Raw genomic sequence first — 17,560 nt, 5'->3', positions numbered from 1 at the left:
GCATTATGTGCCTTGAAGGCATATTGTGCACTGGATGTACACCGTTATTGTTTGGTGGAGAGCGGTGGATACCAAAACTTACCTCTCTATTCTAAACAAGGTACAAAGATTAGCAAGACATTGCAATCACTGGCAGTTTGAGCTCCACCCCTCAGGCTAGTCTAGAGACGATGCTAAATATAACTCCCCTTGATATATATACATCAAATGCATTTCTGCTAAATCTGCTCTACGACTTAAACAGTCGAACGGATTGAAGCACGACCGTATTGGTCATGGCATCATCCTACAAAAGATAGGCAGGGCAAGAAACAGACTACATTCTATCTACACTCAATTTTAATAGGTCATTCATGACCATAATACCGACAAGGAATGAATGGGCCGCGAACACTGTCTTAAGGGACGACGTGATCTTAATCTATACTGATGGTTCAAAGACAGAAAGGGGCACGGGATTGGGAATCTTTTCCGAAAAACTCAATCATTGGCACAGCTGACACAACATCACGTTGAGTTGATATGGGTTCCAGGACATGAGGGCATTCGGGGAAATGAAATAACTGATGAATGCGCAACCAAAGGGTCGTCCCTAGACTTAACCCTTGCTCAAAAGCATATTCCCACTCCCCTGACGACCCTATCAAAATTGATAGATGAATGGGCTTTGAGACGGAACTCAGGTGGACTAGGACTCTCTTGTCTCTTAGTAAGAGTTAGATTAGACATCTAACTGGTATAATTACTGGGCACTGTATGATTGGAGATATGTCGGAACGTATGGGCTACCCAAATTATAGCTACTGTAGAAGCTGCTTGGACGAAGAAGAAGTGGAATCGGTACAACACCTTCTATGTGACTGCTCAGCCTTACAAGAGCACAGACTACTCTATCTTGGTAGAGCTCTTTTCCATGATCTGGACTGTCTCAGAGATGGATCACTAATAAATATGATCGGTTTTATTAAAAGCACCGGCTGGTTTACTCGGATACCGAATGAACCAAGTAGCCAATGAAATTAGGGAGGGAAACCATTATCATTCTCTCAATATTAGGGAATGGTAATTCTAAGGGTATCACAATGGGCCATAAGGCCTCCGAGTGAACTCGCTTACTAGCGAACAACCCACGTAACCTAACCTGGAAACATATTTTGAACAGAAATATTTTAAAAAGCAGTCGCAAAGCGAATAAAATTACCAAAAGTCTAAAGTTCCGTAGAGGTATATTAATCGATAAACGAATTTTTTAATTATATACTTGTTCCTGAATTTCAAAAGGAAGTTTCCTGCACGATAAGTGTGTTGTATTTTAAAATTGGCGGATAAAAACTGTATATAACATAACCATTTAACTTAAACAAAATTTCATTTAAATAAACTTTCAATATGAGACGTGATATTATTACTTTTAATAAATTCATGTCTCTAACTAAATAACAAATATCTAAGATCTTTCAACAAGTTAACTCATATAAACTGAAATTAATTCATATTATTAACTTTTACTAAAAAACATCAAATGTACTACTTCGATTATATCACTTTCATTCTTAAGTTCATTATATTAATTAAACTACAAAATCTAGGTCAAACTTAACGATAAATATCGCATATCTTTCACTCTATGTAATATAATATGATGTAGGGTATAGCGCAACAAACAACGCGCAAAATGTTTATAGCTCATGTGCGCCTGAAGAAAGTCACACACAAGGTAAAATGCTGGAGAAAAAAAAACAAAACCCACATTTCAATTTCATTTGCGGCTTAAACGGTGTGTGCAGTCAGTACTTGAACAATAAACATAAATAAGCAGTTTTAAATTCGTTCGTTTATGCTTGTGTTTTTTCTTACTCATACAACTTGATTTTTACGCTCAGCTAAACTAAAACATCCACTGTCTTACAGTTATTCATAAAGATGTCACTCACTCATTTATTCATTCATTCAATCATCTTCTCTTTACCGGCATACAAAATACTTACCTATTTTATTTTACTTTTTTGGCCATTTCATTCAATGATGTGTGTGTCTGTATGGTTATGATTAAATAATATTAAGTATACGCCTCTATACAAAAATATTTCAAGATGTATTTATTATTTTATTGTTTTCTAAAGCTTTTACGCACAAAATATGTTACTTGTTTATTTATGCAGTATTTCATCATTGTTTCTTCTTTTCTCAACTTCATTTTCAATTTGTAAAAATGTCGTACTGCAATATTTACTCAAAAAATTTAAATATTTATTTGCCTCTTCTATACATTCAAAATTTGTTTGCTTCTTTTTTATTTATTTTGTCGAAATTTCATGCCCTACCTTAAAATTTCCTATTTTTATTTAGGTTTCAAATGTGTGAAATTGTGAAAATTATTTTTTTTTGCTGTTTTTGTTGAGTTGACCTAAATAATTGAATGCTTAGCCGATTTTTATTTTGTGTACTAAGAGTAATATGTTGAAATAAATAAACAAAAAATAATATTTAATACAGTTTATTTTCTATCTATTGAAAAATTTGAAATTTTTTTAAAAATTTCTTAGAGGAAATGCTAGGATAATAGGCTAAGGTAGAATTAAATTCGGCTAAGGTAGAATTATGTTGGTTGTTTCAATGAAGTCCTGGAACCCGCAAACGGTTGAACTCAGTTGAAAACTCATAAACATAACTTCCAGCTATTTGTGTTAAACCACAGTCACTAAGTTATTCTAAAAAACCGCTCGACAAAAACTAGTACAGAACACTGTCCTGCGGGCAACTCATTCCCATGGTACCAGATGAGTAACTCAAGTCAACCGAAAGGTACTGGTAACATGCCTTTAACCCAGAATTGTAATATTTTCAAGGTTTTCGAATCTAAAAGAATAGTGATATTCTAAGGTTTTGATTCTTTGCCTTTCCATTCCAATAATCCGATTACATTGTCAAGCTCTATTTCGGTAGTGTCTCGGAACCTTTTGATGATTACTATATGATAAAAACCAATCGATAATATCCTTGTCTTTCATGCCCGGAAAAGTTGCATACAAAATATAGAAAAGTATTTTAATAGAAAATTGTGGGATCAGAAATATTTTAAAATATTCCAAAGATTTAAGTAAGTTTTCTAAATATAATTAAGTTAATGATAATTTATCAAATGCTTGGTACTAATCTTGACTATTGTGAAAGAAAAACATGGGCCCAGAACTTCACCATATAACGAATTTTAACTCCATAACGCTTGCAAAGATAATGTTCGATGACAATTTGAACAAATATCATTAGGCTCAATAGTCTAATGTAAAATTACGAAATTTTACAAAAATAATTTCGTTAAGACATGTGACATGTAACGAAAGTAAAGAAATTTTTCTTAACAAAATTTCTTTCGTAATATAATTTTTTTATTTTACGATTTACAATTTTTTTTCGTAAAATTAAACATAATAATAAGTATTAACTACATTATAATTTAATAAAATTTAAATTTTATTTTATAAAATAAGATAATAAGATAAATGCCAGTTTTCTTTCACCATATTTAATTTAAATTTACATTTTAAAATTTATATAATTTAATAAATATTTCGTAAAATAAACGATTTTTTTCTAAAATAATATTAGGCATGGATTATCTTCAGTGTACTAGATTTGAGTTTTCAAAAAGAAATGCAACTTCCTAATAAACATTTTTAAACTAATTTTAAAAGCACATATTAGTTAGCATATTAAACGGCATATTCCAGAAAATCAGTTTGCCGTCCCGGGAATTCCCGTGAAAATCACTAATTTATATAATAATTAATATTCATATTATGTAAGAAAAAAGTTCGAAATTCTATTTCAAAATGCACAGAAAAAAATCATTTCTATCTGGAATGAATTTGATAATAAATATTATGATTCGAACATGACTTTTCTATACGAAAACAATTTTCATTCAGAATATTAAAAGATCATAAAATGTATGAATTTGTACCTGACGGAAATTTTTTTTAAATTTTACTTTATTTCCATTCAAAGTCCATTATCTACTAAACTGTTTCCATATTTAGTAGAGAGTAATCCTTTATTATCGAAAAACAAATTCTAAAACAAGAAAACATCAGCAAACATTGTAAAACATATATTCTTTTAAAACTAGATTTCTTTAATTCTGTTAATATTGAAGATAATTCCATTTCTCTTTAATTTTATTCGCAGTTTTTTCTTGAACTTTTAGTTGAAGCATTTTTGATAATTATATGTCAACATGTGCTAAAACATTCTTGGAATTTCAAATTTGAATAAAAATTTAAAATTTTAAAAATACTTTGAGAGTATTAAATAAGACTCGGGAGTATCACGGTACTTTTGAACATCAAATAGTACAAAAAAATACCATCGTACCAATTTTGCCATCCCTGTTCACAAGTCCGGCAGTTCTTGACCGATATAGCTGAAAATTTGTGCCTGACCTACTATCCAATAGTACTAACCTAAGTGCGAATTTCGTCAAAATCCATTTTTTGAGTTGTGTCACTTGACATGAAATTGCCCATGAAATTAGCGTTTTAATACCTATAACATTTCTTTATTTCTGGTGTGTTTCACTAAAATCATTCCATTTTAATATAATGACCAAGGTAAGGATTTTCATGCACTAAAAAATTAAAAATATGTGCTTACAATATACACTATAAAATGGGAAAATGTGCACTAAGAATTTGAAAAAAATGCAAAGCCCTGTATGACCAAAATGTCCAACTTTGACCCTCTCTAAGTCCGGCAGTTATTAACTGATAGAGCTGTCTGACCTACTATCCAATAGTACTAACCTAAGTGCGAATTTCGTCAAAATCCATTGAGTTGGGTCACTTGACATGAAATTGCCCATATGTATATTACCATTTGAAGACCTTACTTAGATATATTATATCGGATATGTTTCTAAAAAGATAACCTTAGATAACAATTCACATAATTTACGTATAATTTTTAATATTTTGGTATACATATTTACAAATATTTAATTTTTTTTATTTGCAGGTAAGCGTGTTAACTAACATACAATACAACTTAATATTCATCATATTACATACAGGCCAGGTAAATTGTAAATAAAATTTTATATAAAAATAGTAAAAGACCACTATCTCGTAATCATGTTCATATAAAATAAATTAAAATCTCGTTCCATTTTTTTTTGAGAAAAAGGCAAAAAAACTAAAAGCATAACTTAAACATAAACATACAAATAATTTTGACAAAAGAAACCTGACATTAAAAGACGTCAAGTCGAAAAAAACAAATAATAAACACGTTTATTATATTACTTTGGCGCACAATTTAAAGCGTCACTGCTGCACTTGCACTTGTTACTTACCAACTATCCAAACCACCAACCGGACACCACATCATCACAATTACCATGAGCCGGTTTATTGGTGAATCTAAAACTAAAAACAGGCTGACATTAAAAAACAAAATCAAATTTTATAACTTGGATACACATAAAAATGCTCATTACACACGCTGCTATGCGTGCGATTGTCGTCGTCATTTTGTATCTGGGAAAGATACGTGCAAAATTCCAAGAAATACATTACATAACTTTCACTTTATAGTTGACCGAAAAAAAAAATCCACTTAAAACAAAGCAGTTTTTTTAAAAAATAAGTAACTGTATGATTAACCAGCAAAGGAATGTCTTCCATCACTGACTTATTGGGTGGTGTGCTACTCAGTTATAAAGATTGTAAGATTAATGATTATGTACATACTCGTTTTACGCGCAGTTATGAATGAATATCTTAAATGATTCATTTCAAATCATTCATAAAAAAAATATTTTAAATATTTGTAAAAATATTTTTTTTTTTGTATTTTGTCTGTTTTTAAATGCAAATTATTCCAACACAATTTGACATATTTGGTAGTTAATTTGGTGTACTCACACACACATCTTGAATTCCAGTTGATGTTAAAAGATGTCAAACAAAATCGAAAGTGATTTTTTTGTTTAATCTATAGCTTGTAATATGGCCAACAGGTTTATTAGCGCTTTTAAATTACCGTTTTAGGCCGGTGATGAAACATTTTATTTATTAATAGATTTAATCACTTCCTAATTGATAGTTGTTATGAAAAAAAAAGAAAATTGATTTTAAGCTAAAATTAGATACCTAGTTGAACTTTGGAATAAATTTTAATTCATTTAAAAAAAGAGAGTTTCACAATTTAACAAAAATAGAGCAAATAATAACTATATTTGTTTACAGTTAGTCACGTGATTTTGGAACTAGTTATACCCTACACCACTATAGTGGGGAGGGTATTATGCGTTTTTGCTGACGTTTGTAACACCCAAAAATATTGGTCCTACTCCCACTTCACAGTATACCAATCGGCTTAGTAACCTTCCTGAGTCGATTAAGCTATGTCCGTCTATCCATCCGTCCGTCTGTCTATGTGTCCATGTAAACCTTGTGCGCACTCTACAGGTCGCAATTTTTGAGACAATTTGACTAAATTTGGAACGTGCGCTACTTTTGGTCCAAAGACGAATGCTATTGAAAATGATATACAACCGAACCACCCGAATAGGGCTTTTGACCTCATAATTATGTTAAATGATCTACTATCTTTACAAAATTGGCAAAACTTTGTTTCATATAAGTTTTAATAATTCTAGCGTAAAGATCAGGCATTATTTGACCCTAGTACCAATGGAAAGTCCCCTTCAGAAAATGACTTGAATGTGCAAAATTCACTTATAAACATTAGTATCATGATGAAATTTGGCACAAATAAGTTTTATATAAACATAATTCCCGACAATAAATTTTATAAGGAGCGGCTCAATTTCTGCCCTAGCCCCCAAACAAACGGACCATCCGATTTGGGCCTTTTATGTCTCAACTACGTCTAATATACTACTATCTATCCAAAAATCGGCAAAATGTGCTAATGTTTGTAATATTCAAAAATATTTGTTCTTAAGTATACGAGTGTGTTCAGAATCACTTACTGATTTGATTCAGCTATGTCCGTCTTTGTGATCGTGTAACCTTGTGAGCACACTACAGCTCGCAATTTTCAATATAATTTTTTAAAATTTGTCACATACTCTTCTCTGGATCCAATGACGAAGGCTCTTGAAAATGATTGAAATCGGTCTTTTATTTCTCCAAATCAGCATACATAAACAGACATTAATTGGAACCTATGTAAGATTCAACATAAATATAAATTATTGAAAATGAATCGCATTTACTATTCGCAATTGGTGTAGGGTATCATATGGTCGGCCACGCCTGACTATAGTTTCTTACTTGTTTTAGTTTGAATACATTCAATGAAGCCAACTTGACACTTCAATTTGGTGGGAAAAATGACACATTTAAGATGCTCTTTGGCATGTTAGTGAACTTGTTTCTTTTGGGTCATAAAAAGGGTGATGATTGTGAGTACATTCTCACAAATTAGTTTCCAATCAAATTTTAATTGATCAATATTTGAAAAAAAAAAGTTTCAAATATTACAATTAGGAGACTATAGTAGCGCATGACCGATATCATTACACCCTACGTCAGTTGTGAGTTTATATATAATATGTTTGCCCTAAAAAAAAACAAATCAATAATGATAAAATGACAACATACTACGATACAACCATACAACACTGATTGTGAATTGGACAATTATGATTTGATCGCAAATAGTATTAATGACCAAAAACTGAGAATTTTGTACGTGACTGATCCGTACTTGAATCAAGTATTTTGTACTTGCAATGTGAATAAACCATAAACTATCCTTAAGGCTAATATGCTGTGAGAAATTCCATAGAGCGATTTGTGTCTAGCTATTACAAAATTGTTTGAATTTATTTAAAGAGTAGAAAAAAAAACTTTAAATTTTAAATTAAAAAAAGCAATTTACGCATAAATATAATTTTTCCTCACTATATAAAATATTTTGTTTTATACAACTATTTTTTATGTCATGTTCGCGTTGTGTTTTTTTTTATTATTTTTTCAGTATGATGACATTTTATGCGACATGTCTGTCATGTCAGACGTACATAAAGAAATGTTGTTGTACGTTCAACTACACATAAAACTGAGAAAAAAACATATAGTGCCATTCCATTTTACTTGAATGCTTAAAAGAAGACATGTATATGATGTAGTTAACCCATTAACCGAATACTAGCAAGTTCCACATAATATTCCATAAACTACAGAAAAAACAAAAACAAATTTACACACATGTTCAGTTAAAAATTGAAACACGTTTTTTTTGTTAGTACCATCAGTTAGTCCAGACCCAACCAACACCATGGTTAGACCATCATTGTCAATGTTGTCATGGCATGCATCGTTAATTCTTAAACAAAAATTAAAAGAAAGAAATATTTTTTTCAGGGCTGTTGTTGACTTGTTTTAAATACGTTTTTTTTTAAAGTTTTGTTTTTATTAAAGAGAGTTTATAATGAAATAAAATCTTTATTTGTTTATTTTAGATATTATTTTCAAGCATCAATTAAACCACTTTTATTTTCAGTTTAAATCAAGTGCTTGTCCAATGGTCAATTAAATGAAAGTGTTTTTTTTTCAAACAATAGTTTTATTTGTTTATTTGGTTTTGAAATATTTTTTCACTTGTTTAATAACAGAAGTGGTAATAAAACTAAAAAAGGCTTTCTTTTAAAAACCGTTATAAATATTCTTATGAATAAGTTATTTAGGTATTTAAATGAGATTTTGTTTAAACAAATATGCAATTTCGGAAAAAACTTTTGTGATTATTTAAAGTATTTTAGAAGTAAACATTGAATACATATGGGCAATTTCATATCAAGTGACTCAACTCAAAAAATCGATTTTGAAGAAATTTGCACCAATGTTAGTACTATTGGATAGTAGGACAGACACAAATTTTCAATGCAATCAGTCCAGAACTGCCGGACTTAGAGGGGGTCAAAGTTGCACATTTTGGTCATACATTTCATATTTCAAAAAAAAAAAAAAAATATATATATATATATATATATATATATATATATATATATATATATATATATTATAATTAAGTACGGCAGCTCTGGACCGATAGCGCTGAAAATTTGGCCTACTATCCAATAGTACTAACATTAGTGCAAATTTCATCAAAATCGAAAGACATCGGTTTTTAAAGTTGGGTCACTTGACACGAAATGATCCATATTTATTCTAACTACATTCTGGTGGTTTTAGGGTTAGGTGAAATTTAACCCTATTAAGTAGTTTTGTATGTATTCAGTGCCTCTCAGGAACATCAAAAAAGATGGGGGTATATTGATTTTGTAACACATTGAAATATTGTAACACATTGAAATATTGGTCGTAGACCACAAAAGTATATATATTCTGGGTACTTATTAAATTCTAAGACGATCCGTTTATCCGTCCGATTTCGCATAGCTCCCATACAAATGCCCCCCGAAAAACAGCTTTAACAGTCATAGCAGTTTTAAAAATACGACTATAGCGATGAAATTCTATATAAAGAAGTTTTATATGCTCTGTATCAAATTTTATGAGGATCGGTCCATAATTGACCCTACCCCTCATATAAGGTCCCCTTCAGAAAATGACATTAATACTCATTACCAGCTTAAAAATACGAGTACAAAAATGAAATTCGACATAAATAAGTTTTATATGCGTCAAAATCTTTCTACAAAATTTTATGAGAATCGGTTCATAATTGACCCTACCCCCCATAAAAGCTCCCCTTCAGATAATGACTTTAATGCTCATTATTGGCTTAAAAATAGGAGTACAGCGATGAAATTCGACATAAATAAGTTTTATATGCTTCAAAATCTCTCTACCATATTTTATGGGAATAGGGCCATAATTGACCCTACTCCCCATATAAGGTCCCCTTCAGAAAATTACTTCAACGCTCATTGCTGGCTTAAAAATGCGACTACAGCTATGAAATTCGATATAAATAAGTTTAATATGCGTTAAAATCTTTCTACCAAATTTTACGGGAATCGGTCAATAATTGACCCTACTCTCCATATAAGGTACCCTTCAGAAAACGTCTTTAACGCTTACGCCCATATAAGGTCCCCCTTCAGATAATGATTTTAACGCTCATTATTGGCTTAGAAATACGAGTATAGCTGAGAAATTCGACATAAGCAACTTTTGTAGAAACATAATCTTCATACCGAATTTAATGCGGAATGGGTCGGTAACTCACCCTACCCCCTATTAAGGTTCCCTTAAAAATATGAGTACAGCGATGAAATTTAAAAAAAAATAAGTTTCATAAAGCTTAAATGTCTCTATCAAATATTTTGAGGATTGCTCCATAATGAACCTAACCCCCCCCCCACTTAAGGTCCCCTTCACAAAATGATTTTAACGCTGGCTTAAAAATACGACTGTAGCGAGGAAATTCGACATAAGAAACTTTTATAGGAACGTAAACTCCTACCTAATTTCATGCAGAATGGGTCACTCTACTCGCCATATAAGGTCCCCTACAGAAAACTATTTTAATTACTGGCTTAAAAATACAAATATATCAATAAAACTCGACATAAATAAGTTTTATATAAGCCAAAATCTCTCTACTAAATTTGATGATGTTCATAATTTATCCTACCCCCATATAAGGTTCTCTTGAGAAATTTACTTTAGCGCTAATTACTGGCTTAAAAAAAGAGTAAAGCGATGAATTTTTACATAAACAAGTTTTGTATTAATGCAAATCACATTACAAAATTTTATTAGGATCGGTTCACAATTGAACCTACCCCTCAAATAAAAGCCACCATGAGAAAATTACGAGTACTTTATCGTTGTACTCGCCATAAATAGTTATACTCTACACCACTTTAGTGGGGAGGGTATGTGCTGATGTTTATAACATACAAAAATATTCGTCCTATAGCCACCTTAAAGTATACCAATCGGCTTAAAATCGTTTTCTGAGTCGATTAAGCTATGTCCGTCTGTCCGTCCGTCTGGCTGGCTGGCTGTCCATGTAACCTTGTGCGCAAAGTACAGGTCGCAATTTTCAAGATAATTGGATGAAATTTGGCATACATGGCCCAAGGACGAAGCCTATTGAAAATGGTTGAAATCGGTCCATTATTTCACCTAGCCCCCATACAACAGAACCCCCCGAAAAGGGCTTCTGAGCTCAAAACTATGTTAAATATACCTGTATATTGATAAAAAGAGGCACAACTAAGTTTTATACAAGTCTTGATGACCTTGCCAAATTTCATAGAGATCGCGCTTCATTTGACCTCCATACTAAGAAAATTACCTGAATGTCCAAAATTAACTTATAATAATATAATATGGGAACAGCAATGAAATTCGAAACGAATAAGTGTTATACGACTCGAAATCTTTCTACCAAATTTTACGACAAACAGTCCAATTGAACCATATATGTCCATGGTTAAAAAATTGGACAAAAATATTTTGTTTTTTAAAATTAATATTTTGTTATTTCGAAGATCACGTACATAATTGACTTAAGCCTGATGTTTACAGAGTAGCATTCCTTTTACGGCATACGATTTTACTTGTTATGTTATTAACTTTTGCCAAATAGTTCGCCGACTGGTCAATAGTCAACAGAATAGACTAGACAATAGACTAATCCGTAGCCCAGTTAATAAATTAGTTACTAGTCTAGCCCATAAACTAATTAATAATATGGTTAATAGACGAGTTAATATACTAGACTGTGGACTCTATATAAATCAATAAACTAGCCAACAGATTAGTCCATAGACTAGTCAAAGACTGATCCATAGCTTAGTGTAACGATTAATTGATAGATCAATAAATCAGTTCATAAACTAGCTAGTATACTCGCCTTTTGGAAAAAGATATATAATCAAATCACTGCAGTAACTATCAGCACTTTCTAGAATGAGCCGAAGATTTGCCAATCGAAGTGAGCTCTTAAAAATCTGTGGCAATAAGTTGATAAGCATCATGCACCAGCTTCACGCGGAGTGCATGTCCGATGATTGGGATCTAAATGAATTATGACCTGTGTTAAAAAAGTAAATAAGTCAGATAAGTGCATTTTCAATATTTATTAATTTAGTAATAATTTGATCCACAATTTTTCGTTTCAAAAACAACTTATGAAATTTTGAAATTTTGCAATTTTCACATACAAATAATAAATTTAATAACAAAAAAATTTCTAACAATAATTGTCGGATTAATACTATATAATTTGTAATATAAATAATGTTATACGAATCATAATATTTATCATTTAAAGATCCGCTTAATTTATTTAAACATATATTGATTCATATAAATAACCACTTCAACAGAAAACATTTTTAAAAATAGTTTGTAAATTTTTTGTTCAAATGTTTCTTTTTTCATGGATAATACAATGATAAGTAGTATATAACTGAATAAGGTCTCTATGGTTTCTTATAAAGCCGATAGTAGTAGTTTTGTCGTTGATATTGTATTTTTGCTGTTAAATTTCTTTTGTATTATTATTAATAATTTCTCTTTTTGCTTTTATTTTTATTCATAACTGACAAATAAGTAATGAGACATTAAAAATTGAAATATTATTGCGATAATGAGAAATTAATTTTTGACAGCTGTCATAAATATATAGTAGTTAATTGAAGCGATGTATTGTTAATAAATTGAAATATTTTGTAAAATAAGGCGTTTAGAAATTTATATCGTAAATATTTTTTTTTTTTAGATTATTGATTTAACAAATTTAGCAAATTTGTTTTATTTTTTCGTACACTATTTTGTGTTCAAATAAATGCAAATAAATTTGTCCTAATTTTGTTTTTTACTGTCTTGTTTTCTTTCTTCCACTGCTTATTTGTATCTTTGATTTATCAATTCCCAATTTATATTTAATGTACATTGTATCAATTTCAAAATATTTATTACTCACACGAAGTGTATTCAAATAACAATCATGTTGTCTTTAATCATCGTATTGCTCTATTGGTGAAGGGGAAAAGTTATATTCTATATTTTAATATTTGTTACATCGGTTTACTTTATTATAAAAAGAATTTGCAACATTTCGAAATTTTGTTTATAGTAACGTGAGGAGTAGCTAGGGGTATAAGTTCTATTGTGTAGGACCAAACGAACAAAAATAGAACTCAATATCCATATAAAACTCAAAACAAATTTAGATCTTAACGATGAGAACTTGGGCGAAAGACTATTGTTATTTATTTCCTTTTAGCAAAAAGTGGAAACCATTTTTACTCTTACCTAATACTTAAGTACTCAAATTATTAAGCAATTTTGAGCTTTATTATTTTTTCATCTTTAGCACTTTCTCAATATAATATTTTTTAAATGTTGACATTTCATATTTGCACAAATGAAAAGAAAATCAATTTCACCTGTTGGAATTTATGCGTTTAACCCAGAAACGCACAATTTTGTTTTCATTGTTTTTGTTGTATGCCATTGTCGCTGATTTTGGGTGTAGTCAGTCCAACACAACCACCAACAATAACGCTGTCACAATCGCTGCCCAAACCATTACTCAAAAAAAAAAAAAACAATTTACATATTAGTATTGATTGTTTAGCATTTTTATTTGTTTCCAAGTCGACTTCATTATAGGGCGTTTATTGCGGTTAGCGGTCGTTTAGTTGTTTGGTAGTTAATTGATTGGCTGGTGTTAAAATTTGTTCTTTGCTGTCCTATTTTAAGGTTTAAGGTTTTTAAAGTGTTTACAGCCTTGGGCCATTAATTTTACGAGTACCTACTATAAGTAGTAAGAAAAGTGAAATTATTATAATTGGAAAACATATTAGAAATTGTGAAAAAACATGTTTTGTGTTAAATAATATTCGATATGATTATTGTAGTAGTTAAAAGAGAAAAGCTTTAGAAGCTAGAAGTTGAGATTGAAACAAATTTAAGGAACTGTTGCAGGACTTTCCTATTGTCAGAAGGAATACTGTAACAATTCATCTCAGATATTTGTTCTTCACTTTATGAAACATGTTATTTAAAGGTTATATCAATATAAATCAGGAGCGCTCCATTTGTTATGGATTTTGTATAAGTACAAATAATTGCCTCACTTACAGATCTGTATGCAAATATAATTTCATATTTGTGCTCTTGATATACTAGTCAACAGACCGGTCCATATATTAGTTAATGGTTAGGTTAAGATTTAGTTAGTTAGTTAGTTAGTTAGTTTGTTAGTTAGTTAGTTAGTTAGTTAGCTAGTTAGTTAGTTAGTTAGTTAGTTAGTTAGTTAGTAGTAGTTAGTTAGTTAGTTAGTTAGTTAGTTAGTTAGTTAGTTAGTTAGTTAGTTAGTTAGTTAGTTAGTTAGTTAGTTAGTTAGTTAGTTAGTTAGTTAGTTAGTTAGTTAGTTAGTTAGTTAGTTAGTTAGTTAGTTAGTTAGTTAGTTAGTTAGTTAGTTAGTTAGTAGTTAGTTAGTTAGTTAGTAGTTAGTTAGTTAGTTAGTTAGTTAGTTAGTTAGTTAGTTAGTTAGTTAGTTAGTTAGTTAGTTAGTTAGTTAGTTAGTTAGTTAGTTAGTTAGTTAGTTAGTTAGTTAGTTAGTTAGTTAGTTAGTTAGTTAGTTAGTTAGTTAGTTAGTTAGTTAGTTAGTTAGTAGTTAGTTAGTTAGTTAGTTAGTTAGTTAGTTAGTTAGTTAGTAGTTAGTTAGTTAGTTAGTTAGTTAGTTAGTTAGTTAGTTAGTTAGTTAGTTAGTTAGTTAGTTAGTTAGTTAGTTAGTTAGTTAGTTAGTAGTTAGTTAGTTAGTTAGTTAGTTAGTTAGTTAGTTAGTTAGTTAGTTAGTTAGTAGTTAGTTAGTTAGTTAGTTAGTTAGTTAGTTAGTTAGTTAGTTAGTTAGTTAGTTAGTTAGTTAGTTAGTTAGTTAGTTAGTTAGTTAGTTAGTTAGTTAGTTAGTTAGTTAGTTAGTTAGTTAGTTAGTTAGTTAGTTAGTTAGTTAGTTAGTTAGTTAGTTAGTTAGTTAGTTAGTTAGTTAGTTAGTTAGTTAGTTAGTTAGTTAGTTAGTTAGTTAGTTAGTTAGTTAGTTAGTTAGTTAGTTAGTAGTTAGTAGTAGTTAGTTAGTTAGTTAGTTAGTAGTTAGTTAGTTAGTTAGTTAGTTAGTTAGTTAGTTAGTTAGTTAGTTAGTTAGTTAGTTAGTTAGTTAGTTAGTTAGTTTGAATGAAGGATGTAGGGTAGAAGGGGGATCATATGCCATAGGGGCACATCTGCCAATAGCGAATAACTTGAAAACTGAGTAATCGATTTTATCGCATTATCAAATTTTGTTTTCGTTTATCGATTATTTATCATTCCTGAAAATTTGAAACATTAACTTTACATATGATGGGAGGCAGACATGATTAATTGTTTTTCAAAGGGCTGTGAAAATATTTTACTGTGTGAACTTTTTGTGCATGAGGATGACTTAGGAAAGATTGAAAGCAATAAAACTAAAGCCAACATATCAAAGTATCCGAACCAAGAAAATTAAGAATATGTATTGTGGTTTTAATTTGAGGCCGCCTACATCAAATCCGAAGAAATACACCAAGGCCTCTATAGGCTCTGTTGTGCGCCTTAGGTGAGAATCGGACCCAACGCCTCCGATATACCAGAATAGAACACTAACCACTAACCTACTGGAGGCCACGGACAATTTTTGAAATTTATATGCCCCTTATAATACATAAAAAAGTCGTTTTGCGGTCCAGAAATACACTAATAAACATTTCAATTATTTTTCCCGCGATAACCTCAAAATTACGAAATTTTTGAGACCCATTTCGAAAATATTGCTGAATTTTTTTAACATTTTATACTGAGGTCAATATTTTCAATCGTAAGTAGGAAACTGAGGACATTTTCAAAAAAAATATTTTTTCTCGTTAATACTTTAAAAACATCTTTTGAGAGGTATTCTTCCAAAACAGTAGTCCACGGGATACCATAGTTTACGCTCCTTAAATTATTAAATTTAACTGCTAACATAATTATTCCCACATCCACCAGTTCAATGACTCAAACACCACAACGCACGCCAATAATAATATGTTTATCATTTTAATTTATTTCTCTAAAATTTACTAATTTTTCCCTGACAAGTATTAAAGTGCGACAAATGACAAAAATTACTGATTTTACTATTTACTTCCGTTTAATTAAAATTCCACATTATTTTGAAAAGTCTGCCAATTTTTATATTGCCAAAAAAAATAAATATCAGTCAAATAAAATATTTGAATAATTGTGAATGATTAATAAAATTATACAATAGAGGCAACAGCAAAATTGTTGCCAACAAAGCTTAAATTAAATGAAAATGTTGCAAATACAATTAACAGCTTAAACAAAAAACAAAAGCCGTTAGTTTTGATGCGTTTTATTGCTTTATAATAAAAAAATAATACAAAGCATTTGATATAAACAAAAGTATAATACATAAATAAGTAAACATGTAAGAAAGTATAGTTGGGCATAGCCGACCATAATGACCAAACGAACAAAATATTATCAAAAATGAAAAAGTGTATACAGGAAAAGGGTAAAAATTGCAACCTGTTCTTTGATTTAAAATTTCAATCAAAGAACAGGTTAAATTTTAAATGTTTACATGAACGGACGGACATGACTTAATCGACTCAAAACATAAATAATTCTGAGCCGATTGGCATTCTTTAATAACCATTAATTTTGTGCTTTACAAACATCAGCACAAATCCAAGGTACAGTCCCTAAAGTGGTGTAGGGTACAGGCCCTGTATTTCTAAGGGCACCAATTGTATATGTATAAGGGTAATCGATTATTCGACATTGTAAAAAACCGGTTTGCGAATAGTTCGAATAGTATTAGAAAAAAGCCGGTTGATATTTTTCAAATTCGGAAAAAAACGGTAAACAAATTTTTAAATTTATTCTCAGTGTACCGTGTTGAAATATTCTTAATTTGCCTGTCATATTTAATAAAAATTAGTTAAATAAATAAATTACTGCGAAAAAAACAAAAATAACCCTTTCATATGAATTAATTAAAAATCAATTCAAATGAATTGCAATTCATGTTACAAATTCATTTGAATTGAAAACGAATTGCAATTCATGTTAAAAATTCATTTGAATAGTAAACGAATTGCAATTAATTTTTACCAAATTTATTGAACTGACTCCTATTTTATTCAATTAAAAATAAAAATATCACTATTTAGCTCATAATTCTGTTAATTATAATACTATCACTTCAAAAATAGGCAGATCTATAATGTATATAAGCCTAAACCATTATGCCGATTTTTCTTCGATATAGGTCTGTCATGTCCGACTGCTCCTCCTACTCCTTTTTATTTGTTGAAGTGTGTGTATGCAAAATAACCAAAAAAAAAAATTCATAACAAAAATCTGTCACATACGATATACAAAAATGTTCATTATAAAATTATATTAATTTGTTTTTATTTAAAAATTATGGATTACCATTAATAACTATGTCCTATAGTGTAAGAAATTAAAACCAAAAAGATACACCTACTTGACTTGTACTTGAAAAACAATTC

The sequence above is a fragment of the Lucilia sericata genome, unplaced genomic scaffold (assembly GCF_015586225.1).
Source record: "Lucilia sericata isolate MDLA Ls3-8-SP2 unplaced genomic scaffold, ASM1558622v1 Contig000015F_arrow, whole genome shotgun sequence".
Classification (NCBI taxonomy): Eukaryota; Metazoa; Arthropoda; class Insecta; order Diptera; family Calliphoridae; genus Lucilia; species Lucilia sericata.
Note: the sequence above shows the minus strand (reverse complement) of the source record.